Source organism: Mustela putorius, unplaced genomic scaffold (assembly GCF_011764305.1).
Source record: "Mustela putorius furo isolate JIRA1106 unplaced genomic scaffold, ASM1176430v1.1 tig00537227_pilon_pilon_pilon, whole genome shotgun sequence".
Taxonomy (NCBI): domain Eukaryota; kingdom Metazoa; phylum Chordata; class Mammalia; order Carnivora; family Mustelidae; genus Mustela; species Mustela putorius.
In genome coordinates this window covers 24,895,994-24,908,694 of record NW_025422368.1, presented here as the reverse complement: position 1 = coordinate 24,908,694, position 12,701 = coordinate 24,895,994, and the positions used below count along the sequence as shown (strand labels likewise).

The window sequence follows — 12,701 nt, the reverse complement described above, 5'->3', positions numbered from 1 at the left end:
ATGATGTGTAGAGTCTCTGTCCTCTTCCCTTGAATCTCTGTAGATCATTATATAACTTCCACAACCAATACACCACACCAGAATTAACACTGTATAACTTCCCCATATAGGTCATAAAACTGCACTGCATTTCTCCCTTGTGCTCTAGTACTCCTTGCTCTTAAACCCAGTTGCCATGATGTGAAAAAGGCCAAACACACCATTTGGAGAGACCACTTAGAGAAGCCACATGTAAATTTTCCAAATTATTGCCTAATTTAGTTCCCAGACTACCAACTAAAATCAAATCACCAGATAGATGAACATACTTCCAGATGATTCCAGCCCCTAGCCATCAAGTCTAATGCTGAAGTCATACTACTGATATATTATAAAGGGTGGACTAGAACAAACCTTCTTATTCTGCACTGTACAAGTTTCTTTCAGAATCTATTAGTTGTTTTGTCCTTAAGTTTGAGATGATTTCTTATGTAACAGTGATAACTACAATGGGGGTTATAACAGCCATGCCTACATCATTCCTGTTTTTAAAGGAAATGTTTTTAATATTTCCCCACTTTAAAAGATATCTGCTAATGACTGTTTTTCTTAATTGTCCCAACAGATTAAAGAATTTTCCTCTTTTCCTAATTATTAAGCATTCTTACCATGAATTTACATTGATTATTAAATGCTTTTTTGTATTTATTAAAATTATCATGATTTTTCTCTTTTAATCTATTAATGTCATCATTTACATTCATGGATCATATAATAGTAAAACATTCTTGTACACCTGAAATAAACCAAATGTGGTAAAAGTGTATGCCTTCTTTCATAAAGTTGGTTTCAATGGGTTATTACCTTACTTGAGATTTCTACATCTACATTCATGAGGGACATATATCTGTAATTTTCATTTCTCGTAATGTCTTCATCTGTTTTAGGTGTATCATGGTTATGTGGGGCTTTCAGAACTAGCTGGTACAACATCCCTCCTTTTCTATTAATTAAAAGACATTGCAATAGACTGGAATAATCTATTCCTTAAAATTTTGGTAGAAATTTGCTTAGCAAACATCTGGGCTGTTGCTTTCTTTGTGGGACGATTCAATTTCTTATAATTATAGGATGATTCAGACTTTTAATTTCTCCCTCAATTTTTGTAAGTAATATTTTTCTAGAAATGTGACTATTCTGTTTTAAAAAATAGTTGGCACAGAGTTGCTAACAGTATTGTCATTATCTTTTTTATTGTGGTAAACATAACATTTATTATCTTAACCATTAAGTGTACAGTTCAGTGGTATTAAGTACATTCATACTGCTGTGCAATCATCACTATCCATCTTCAGAACTCTTTTCATCTCACAAAACTGAAACTCTAAACCATTAAACAAATCCCCATTCCCCTCTCCTCCGGTCCCTGACAGCCATTCCTCTACTTTGCCTCTATAGGTTTGACTCCTCTAAGTGTATCACATAAGTGGAATAATACAGTATTTGCCCTTTTTTGACTGCTTATTTCACATAGCATCACGACCTCAAAGTTTTTCTGTTTTGTTGCACATGTCAGAAATTCCTTTTTTTTTTTTCTTGAGAGGAAGAGAGAGAGAGAGCAAGCGTGAGAGCGCATGTGGGGGAGGTGAGGGTAGAGGGAGAAGGAGAGAGAATCTTAAGCACGCTACACAACCACCCTAGAGCACAATACAAAACTCGATCTCACAAACCTGATATCATGACCTGAGCTGAAATCAAAACTCAGACATTTAACCAACCAGACACTCTGTTACTACTTTCTTTTTAAGGCTGAATAGTCTATTGAATACCACAATTTGCTTACCCATTCATCTTTCTATAGGTATTTGGATTGCTTTCAGGTTTTACTTATCATGAAAAGTATTGCTATTAGTATTAGTGTACAGATATCTCTTCAAGAACCTGTTTTTCATTCTTTTGGGTATATCCCCTGAAGAGGAATTGCTGGATCATCTGGCAATTCTAGTTTTACTATTGAGGAACTACTATACTGTTTTACACAATAGCTGTGCCATTTTGCATTCCCAGTAACAGCACACAAGGGTTCCAATTTCTATACATCCTCATCAACACTTGGTATTTTTTTTTCAATAATAGCTATCTTATTGAATATGAGGTAGTACCTCGTTGTTTTGATTTTCATTAATAGTTAATGATGTTGACCTTATTTTCATATGCTCATTTGTGTATCTTCTTTGAAAAAATTTTTTGAAAAATTTCTATTTGAAATTCTTCTTTGAATTTCTTTGAAATTCTTTGAAAATTTTTCTTTGAAAATTTGAAAAAACTTTTTGAAAAAATTTCTTTGAAAAAATTTCTATTCAAGTTCTTTACCAATTTTTTAATCTGCTGGTTTGTTTTCAGTTGTTGCATTTTAGGAGTTCTGTATATATTCTGGATTTTAATCCTTTATTTGCAAATAGTTCCTCCCATTTTGTGGGTTATCTTTGATAGTTTATATCCTTCATGCACGAACTTTTTCCATCAAGACTAATTTGTCTATTTTTTTTTTCTTTCATTGCCTGTGCTTTTAGAGTCACATCCAAGATACCATAGTTAAATCTAATGTCAAAGTTTTGCTCAATGTTTTCTTTTAAAAGTTTTATAGTTTTAGATCTCATTTGGATCATTACGAATTATTTTTTGTATACGGTATTAGTAAAGAGTCCAACTTCATTCTGCTGCATGTGGATATCAACTTTTTCCAGCACTATTTGTTGAAAATACTATCTTTTGCTCATCCAATGGCCTTGGCACCCCTACCAAAAAATCACTTCACCAAATATGAGAGGGTTTATTTCTGGGTTCTCCCTTCTAGTTCATGAATCAATACATGTCTTTCTGCCAATACCACACTGTTTTGATTGCTTAGTTTGTAGTAAGTTTTAAAATTAGAAAGTGTTCGTCATCTAGCTTTGTTCTTTTGTCCCTCAAGATTCCATATGAATTTTAGGATGGGTTTTTATATTCTGAAAAAAAAATCATTGTGATTTTGATGGGGATTGCATTAAATGCAGATCACTTAGGTTAGTATTGAAATCTTAACAATCTTAAGTCTTACAATCCATGGACATGGGATTCCTTTCCATTTATTTATGTCATCTTTCTTTCAGGAATGTTTTATAGTTTTCATCGTACAAGTCTTTCACCTCCTTAGTTAACCCCTGAGTATTTTATTCTTTTTTATGCTACTATAAATGGAATTGTTTTCTTAATTTCCTTTTCAGATTGTTCATTGTTACTATATAGAAAGGCAACTGGTTTTGTGTGTTGACTCTGTATCCAGCTACTTAGCTAAATTTATTTATTAATTCCAACAGTTTTTTGTGTGTAATTTCAGGATTTTCTAAGTTTCATTATCATCAGTGAACAAGACAATTTTACCTCTTCATTTCTGATTTAGATAGCTTTTATTTCTCAATATCTTTTAAATCTCTGATTTAACTGTAGTTATGTGTCTTTTTTATTCTATATATACTACGTTCTATATATGTCCACAGAATGTACTATTTAGATCCATATTCTTCTGGGTTTTTGTTTTGTTTTTTGCTTCACCTATTAATAATCACAAGTGAGTTAAAATTTCTAACTATTATAGTAGAGGTACCACTTTCTCCTTACATTTCCATCCATTTTTTGCTTTATATTTGATGCTTAACATTCTTTATGAATTTAACTTTTTATCCTTATAAAATGATCAAGTCCTAAAATGACTTTTTAAGTTGACTTTGGCTAATATTAATACAGGTAGCCAGTTTTTTTTTTTTTTAAGCTTTAAGACTTTGCATTAACTATCCTTTCTACCTAGAATACTCTTTCCTCAGATAGCTGCTTGAGTTTCTTACTTCCACCAAGTCTTTGCTCAAATATCATTTCCATTGTAACTACCCAATTATAAATAAAACCTTCCCCTCAGTATTCCTAATTCTTCCTTCCCTACACAGCACTTACCATTTAACATACTTTATTTATCTATTTCTTGATTTTATGATTATTGTTTTTCTCCCTGACACACACAAAATATAACCTCACAAGAACAAGCAGTTACCAGTTTTGGTCATTAATGTATCTCCAACACCTAGAAGTGACTGGCATAGAGGTTATACTCTATTCTTGTTAAATGAGTAAAACTCTATTTTTTTTTTAATGAATAAAACTCTCAACCTCAAAGATTATCAGGGAAATACAAATTTTAAAACAATGAAATTCTACTACCACTTTATACCCACTGAATACACACAAAAAATTAAAAGTAGGTAATAACAATCCAAATGTTTATCATGAAGACCTCCACTAGGTACCCAAAAGAAAGACATGGTAAAAGCTCCATGTGCATATGAAAAAAATGTATATTCTGAAACTACTGGGTATAGCAGTCTACAAATGTCACTAGGTCACGCTGATTGAAGTGCTGTTCAGGGCACCTGGGGGACTCACTCAGCTAAGCATCTGACTCCTGGTTCAGTTCAGGTCATGATCTCAGAGTTGTGAGATCAAGCCCTGCATAGGGCTCCACACTGAGCATGGAGCCTGCTTAAGATTCTCTCCCTCCCCCTCTGCCCCTCCCACCAAAAAGAGTACTGTTCACTATTGTGAATATGCCTTTTTGTCCTCACAGTCACTTTTTCCTTCATATATTTTGAAGCTCTGTTATTAGGTGCATATATATTTAAGATTTAAGGTTTAAAGGAAACTCTATGCAGATTCCTGAAGTTAGTTCCCTGCAACTCCCTCTCCAATACCCTGTCTGCAAATTTCAAATGCCTCATGATTCCCTAAACTCCAATCTCTGTTTCCACTACCCATCAAAATCACAATTCCCTAGCTAGTTTCCAATTCCTTAGGTCAGGGAAAGTGTAAAAAGCTAGGGAGAATATGAAGTTAACTTACTGTTTTGTTTTCTATTTCTCAAGGATCACAGTCCTGTGCTGTATCTTATTGAATGCTTGAAAATAGTTGTTTCATATATCTTGTCCAGTATCATAGTCATTTATAACAAGATGGTAATCTAAACTGTATTATTCCATCATAGCCAAATCTAGAAGGTTCTTGGTTTACTTTTTTATTTCTATTGTTCAGTCCATTTTCCTATTTTTTAGTCTATTTTCCTATTAAGTTAAATTATAACAATATGTATTTGGCCTGTGTATGTACACACACACACACACACACACACACACAGATACATATGCATACAAAGAGAGACAAAGAATATTTTTTTTTAAATGTGGTAAAATGTTAACATTAGGGAAATCTGGATGAAGAATATACAGGAATTATTTGGACTGCATATAACTTTTCCATACAGCTTCAAGTATTTCAAAAAACAAACAAACAAAAAAGAAATACAATGCCATGTGAAAAGGTACAGACTGGGAGAAAATATCTACAAATCACATATCTGCTGACAAAGGACTCAGGTCCATATAATGAACTCTCAAAACTCAATTGTTAAAAAAAAAAATCCAAACAACCTAATTAGAAAATGGATAATATAGATAAACATTCCACCAAAGAGGATATACAAAGAGAAATAACAACTAAGCAAATTAAAAAACATTCAACATTTCACTAGGTATTAGCATAATGCAAATTAAGAAAACCATGAGATATTGCTATACAACTATTACAACAGCTAATATAAAAAGCAGTGAGAGGGGAAAAAAAAAAGGAGTGAGAGGCACCTACATGAGTCAGTTGGTTAAGTATCTGACTCTTGATCTCAGTTTAGGTCTTGATCTCAGCGTCTTGAGATCAAGCTCTGTGTTGGGCTCCACACTGGGAGCTCCCCACCCTACAAAAAAGAAAAAGAAAAAAAAAAGCAGTGACAATACCAAATGTTGGCAAGAATACAGAGAAACTGGATCTTTCAAACAATGATGGCACAAATGTACAATGGTACAGATAACTCTGGAAAATATATTTGTTAGTTACTTTAAAAACTGAACATATACTTACCACAAGATCTAGGAATAAGATCTTCTGGGCATTTTTCCCAAAGAAAGGAAAACTTATATATCCACACAAAAATCTGTACATGACTGGACACGGCTTTATTTTTAATATCCAAAAACTGGAAACAATAAAAATGCCCTAAAATAAGTAGATATTAAACAAACTGTGCCACATCCACACCACTGAAGCATTAGCATTAAAAGGAGAAAAAAAGAGCACTACTGAAACAACTAGTTGAATGGATGTCAAGGGCATCCTTGACATGAGTAAAAAAAAAAAAAATTAAAAAGCTAAACTAAAAAGGTCACATGTGGTATGATTCCATTTATATAACATTGTCAGAATAACAAAATTATAAATATGGAGAAGAAATGAATGGTGTCTAGAGGTTAGGGGGTGGAGGGGAGGGAGTAGGACTGACTATAAAAGGGTAGCACAAGGGAGATCCTACTGATGATGGAACAGTTCTCTATTTTGATGAGGGAATGGTGATACGAATCTACAGGTGGGATAAAATGACACAGAATTATAGACACACATTCTGTGACTCTCAGTTTTCCTGTTTATATTACCCTGTACTTGCATAAAATATAACCATTTGGGAACTGGAGGAAAAGTAAGCAGAACTTCTCTGTTAATAAATCTACAATTATTTCAAAATAAAGTTTTTCTTTTATTTCTACATATATTCAAAAAGTTAAAGTATGAACTTTGTTAAAATAAAACTTAAATGTGTCCTTTTTAAAATGTTTTGACTTACACTGCATTTTACCTTTGAATTGGTTTGCCAATTTTATCATGTATCTGCCTTACTTTCATACTGTATTAATTCTGAATGTTTTAAAAACATTAACATCAATGACCTGAAGAAAAAGAGGTATGTCCATTTTGTAGCGTCAATACAACTTATCTCAGTCTTTTTTACAAACGGTGCCACAAATTATTAGACAAGCAAGCAAAAAAAGAAAAAGAAAAAAAAAACAAAGAAGTCAAGAGACAAATCAACAAAACTAGGCCAAGAGATGATCCAAATGATAGGAACTTTAAAAAAAAAAAAAAAAAAGAAAGAAAGAAAGAAAGAAAAATTAACTGTGGTTAATGTAAGAGTATAATGTAAAGGTAGAAAACATGCAAAAGTAGATATCAACAGATATATGGAAACCATCAAAAATAAAAGTAAAATGGAAATGCTGATAATGAAAACCACAGTACCAGAGAAGAAACTTCCTTTTGGACTTATCAAACTGCACAGAGTAGAAGAAAAAAATCAGTAAACTTAAAAATAAATCAAAAGACTACCTAAATTTAAATACATACAAACAGACCCTGAGGAAAAGAAAAAAAAAACTATGGCTGGTCATGAGCTACAAAACAGTATCAGAGGGTCTATAATATTTGTAATTAAAATCTTAGAAAGAGAAGCCAAAGAGAATGAGACAAAAAAATATCTGAAAAGATGATGGCTGAAAAATTTTCAAAATCAGTTAAAGACAACAAACACAAATCAAGAAAATTCAGACCACCAATGTCAGATAAATACAAAGGGCACAAACTCTCATAAAACCTAAGGTGAGGTAAGCTACACTACAAACACCTAAAAACAATAAAGCATATGAGAGATTTGGAAAGATCTCTCAAAATAAGATGAAGGAGGAAGAGCAAATTCTATTTCTTTTTCTGCTCTTTATTCCTCATACCTTCATTCAGATTCAAAGAGTTTGTAAAGATTTCAATCATCACATAATAATATACAATGCCTAAGCTATTAATAGAATTGGCTGTCTGAATCTATAACAATACTGTGACTTAAAGAAAGGATGAAACTATCCTAATTACTTCCAAAGACCCAAAGTTTTTCTCGTAGTAAGAAATAATGGTACATGAAACCAAAGATTTCTCATTAATAAATCAAGAAAAACTTTAACTTTTGGAGTAAGATATTGATTTAAAAAATGCCCAGTCAGTTCCAAATTTAAACAGCCTGCAAATGCCTAAAGACTAATTTTTAAATGTTTAATCACAAACAAAATCTATATACATTAATTTTTAATATGAGTATTTAAGTTGGATTTATAGCATTTAAGCCATATTTTTCTCCAGAATTTGTCAGAACAATATAAAAACAATTCATTATACTCTCCCCTATAGTATTTTCATTTTATCCTATTCCATCCCAGTACTTAAATACATACATATATATTTAAATTATACATGAGACTATAAATTATTTTTTCATATATTACATGATAAATACAGTTCACTCATTAATGGCTTAATAATTACACTCTTCATAACTGTATTAATATCTGCATAATATTCCATCAACATAACAATTTAACCATTCTCCTTTCCAAAAGAATATAATAATTAATACCACTACATGCAATTTTTAAAATTCTTTCATATATATAAATACATAAATGCATGATTTTAACTTTAATGCATAGATATGATCATACTACCATGAAACTTGTTTTTAATTCTTCTTACTTTGCAGACATGATTCCCAACCTCACATACCTCTCCCTTCCTCCTACCCCCCATGTTAGCTCCACCCATCACCCACCCAAATGGTCCAAGTTAACAACCTACTATGTACCTAATCATATCTCTATTCTCATATAACATATGTACTCTCATTTTCACATCTACATATATAACGGTACTGTCACTACATTTTTTAATATAAAATATCATGCATTTTTTCAACCTTATTTTTCTCACTTAATAATATACAAATTCCGGGGCGCCTGGGTGGCTCAGTGGGTTAAGCCTCTGCCTTCGGCTCAGGTCATGATCTCGGGGTCCTGGGATTGAGCCCCGCATTGGGCTCTCTGCTTAGCAGGGAGCCTGCTTCCTCCTCTCTCTCTACCTGCTTCTCTGCCTACCTGTTATCTCTCTGTCAAATAAATAAATAAAACCTTTAAAAAAAAATCCAAATTCCCCACAAATAATATCCAAATGGAAATCCCTCGTGTATCTGTTTCCCTCTTACTGTTACTAAGCTTTCATCCTGTAGATGCATAATAGATACATACTTATTCAACCATTCCTCCACTGACAGGCATATACTTCGTTTCCAAATTTTTGACAATACAAATGCTTGTACAGAAACCTATAGGTATGTAGGTATGTTTCTATGGGCCAGATTTTTTTTAAATGCGATTGCTACATCAATCAGTATATAGGTGTGTCTTTGTTTTTGTTTTTAATTTTAACCAGTGTCAGATATTCTTCCAAAAAGGCTCCATTAATCCACATTTCTACCAGCAAAGTACAAAAATAACTTTTCCTTTAGGTCTTTGCCAGCAAAAAATTACTGTTGGTCCTTTCCTTTTTCTTTCTTCCCCCACCCCTGCTACCCCCTGGAAATAAACGGCAGGATCTGAAAGAGGCAATTTGATAGACACAGTAATATTATATCTGTACTTTAATTTGCCTTCTTCTATTCATGAGTTTCAACATCTTTGTACATGTTTTTGCCCACTTGAATTTGCTTCCTCATACCTTTTGCTTACGGCTCTTAAATTGCTTGCTATATGCTCCCTTTTTGTCAATATCTAAGTTGTTATTTCAAATAACAGATCAACTTCGGCCGTCCTCTGAATTGCAAATGTCTTCACCAAACCCACTGTTTATATAGTGTATTTTTTCATTCAGAAGTTAGGTTTCATACAAATATATCTTTTTGTAGGTTTACAGTGGTGGTAAAGGTCTCCTTCACCGCAAGAATGCACATGTCCTCTCCTACATTTAAAGAATTTTTACTAAGTCCTTCCATGTGGAATTTATTTTTGTATATCATGTAAGATAAAGATCCAACTTTATTTATCCCAAATGGATAGCCAAATATGCCAGAACTATTTGCTAAATAATACATACACATTAACCTGAACTGAATTTTCATATATAACCTTCTTGTATGTATGGTGATCTATTTCAAGATCCTCTACTTTGCTTCCCCTACTTAATTAATTTCAAAGATTTTTTTGTTATTATTCATTAAATATCCTTCTCTTGGCCATTATCATATCCCCAGCAGCAAGTCCAATGGCTGACATACTGTAAATGCTCAATAATTATTTCCTATATGAGTGAATAAACCTAGGATAGAGTAATCACATTATAAAACCCTTAACTAAATCATATCTGCAAAAACCTTTTTCCAAATAAGGTAACATTTACAGATTCCAGGGATTAGGAACTGTTACCTTTGGAGGACATTTTTCTGCCTACCACAATGTAAAAAAAATACATTTATATATACATGTAACATATGTATATATAATGCATATATATACATGTGTTTTATATATATATAAACAAACTGGAAGAGACTAGCATAACTATTACATATTACTCAGAGTTACAGGAAAAATCAAAGAAAATAAGTCAATCACTAATAACACAGTAATACACAAATAAATACACAAATAAAACTACAAATAAATACACAAAAAGAACTACTAATTTTCAATTCATTATAAAATTCCACAGTTGTATATACTTTTACCTACTGTTTTTCTATTAAAGTCTTCAGAAACCATACCTACTATATTCAAATGAAAGTGACTAAAGGGAGATAAATGTTCAGTTTTGTAAAAGAAGTGCAGCTGTGAATAATTTTCTAGTAAAATGTATCATCAGGGACGCCTGAGTGGCTCAGTCAGTTAAGCATCTGCCTTTGGCTCAGGTCATGATCCCATGGTCCTGTGATGGAGTCGCTTACAGGGCTCCCTGCTCAGCGGGGAGTCTGCTGGTCCCCCTGCTTGTGGTCCCTCTCTCTCTCTGACAAATAAATAAATAAAATATTTTTAAAAAATTAAATGTATCGGGACACCTGGGTGGCTCAGTTGGTTAAGTGGCTGCCTTCAGCTCGGGTCATGATTCCGGGTCTTGGGATCAAGCCCCACATCGGACTCCCTGCTTGGCAGAGTCTGCTCTCTCTCTCCCTCTGCCTGCCGCTCTGGTTACTTGTGCTCTCTCTCTCTTTCTTTCTCAAATAAATAAATAAAATCTTAAAAAAATAAAATGTATCATCATTTTTATACTTACACAAAAATAAAAAGTATTAAGTATTGAAAACTACTTAACTGCAAAAACATTATACATATTATATACCTACATTATACATGAAAGTGTATTTTTCAACAAACTGGGGAAAAATTCTATAATGCAAGTAAGTCCTAACCATTTCCATAAATCAGATTTTCACATTTTATGTGGTCCTAAATTGGGGCTCACCTGTATTTTATAGGTTTTAAAGATACTCTAGTTACTAAGAATGGTTTTCATATTACACCACATGGCCAATTTTAAGGTAACAGGGACTACACATCATTTTACATAATCTGAGCCATGTTTTAATATAGTATATAAACTTTCATGTGAACTCTTTTGAGTACAGCAGTCTCAGTTTTTTGGTTTTTCTACTTCATATGAAAAAATCATACTTCAAGATAAAAATAGTAGATATTAAAATAATTTATAAAATAAAATAATTCAAGCCAAGAAAGATTAAATGGAAGAGAGAAAAGGCAAATTATAATACAACAGTGACATTAAGCTCATAAATATAATTTTATCCTGCTATTAAGAATATCTATATTATATATAAAAGAACAAAGCTGAATAGTAATACTCTTCCACAGAAAATTACCTCTACCTAATACATATTCATATAAAATAAGGGAACTATGTTAATGACTACCAAAAATTATTTATTTCTATGCATTATGTAATAAAACAAAAGTACATAAGAAATTTAACGAGTAATTACTAATAACAATGCTATACAAGTCACTGGGAATAACCAGCCTTTAACTAAAGAGAGGAATCACTTAAAATTATAGTGGATTTAACATGTGAAAGTAATTCCTTTGGGCACCATCAGAAAAGCAGGTACCAGCATCAAACAATCACAAGGAAAGGAAGAGTATTTCCATTTCTGCTTTATTCAAAAAATAATTCAACACATTAGTTACATTCATTTCATACAGATTAAATAGAATTTCTTTGATATAGTCAGTCTCAGATCTAACAAAACAACACTCTAATGTTGGCTGATCTTAATAAAAGTGGTATTACTTCCAAGAGCAAAGCATGGCAAAACCTAGTGAAAGAAGGTATTTCTAATGATCATTTTAGATATTCTTCCCTGCGTCTTCACAGGACATCAAAAAAGATCACAGTGTGTCATTGAAAGAAATGACCTGGAAGATCTGATTTTCCTTTATCATTAGTAATAATAAAGGATACTGTATTTATTTATTTATTTATAAAGATTTAGTTATTTGACAGAGAGAGAAATCATAAGCAGGCAGAAAGGCAGGCAGAGAGAAGGGAGGAAGCAGACTCCCCGCCAAGCAAAGAGCCCAATGCAGGGCTTAATCCCAGGACCCTAGGATCATGACCTGAGCCAAAGGCAGAGGCTTAACCCACTGAGCCACCCAGGCATCCCAGGACACTGTATTTAAAATCAGTGGTAAATTTTACCGATCTTGGGACGCATCGGGCTCCTTGCTTGGTGGGGAGCCTGCTTCTCCCTCTGCCTTTGCCTACCACTCTGTCTGCCTGTGCTGGCATGCTCTCTTTCTCTCTCTCTCTCTCTCTCTCTCTCTGACAAATAAATAAATAAAATATTTTTTTTAAGATTTTATTTATTTATTTGACAGATAGCAATCACAAGTAGGCAGAGAGGCAGGCAGAGAGAAAGGAGGAAGCAGGCT

At 32.8% G+C, this 12,701-nt stretch overlaps 1 protein-coding gene across 5 annotated transcripts in view; it reads right to left on the bottom strand.

The window, feature by feature from the left end:
- Positions 1 to 12,701, bottom strand: part of CCDC91 (coiled-coil domain containing 91) — a 356,615-nt gene that overhangs the window by 306,897 nt on the left and 37,017 nt on the right. Inside the window, exon 1 of one of the 5 annotated variants that reach the window (XM_045073380.1) lies at positions 5,707 to 5,739. The exons of the other annotated variants lie outside the window; for them this stretch is intronic. The gene's annotated coding sequence lies outside the window, so the exon portion shown is untranslated. Of the gene's footprint in view, positions 1 to 5,706; positions 5,740 to 12,701 lie in introns of those variants that run through there. 5 annotated transcript variants of the gene reach the window in all.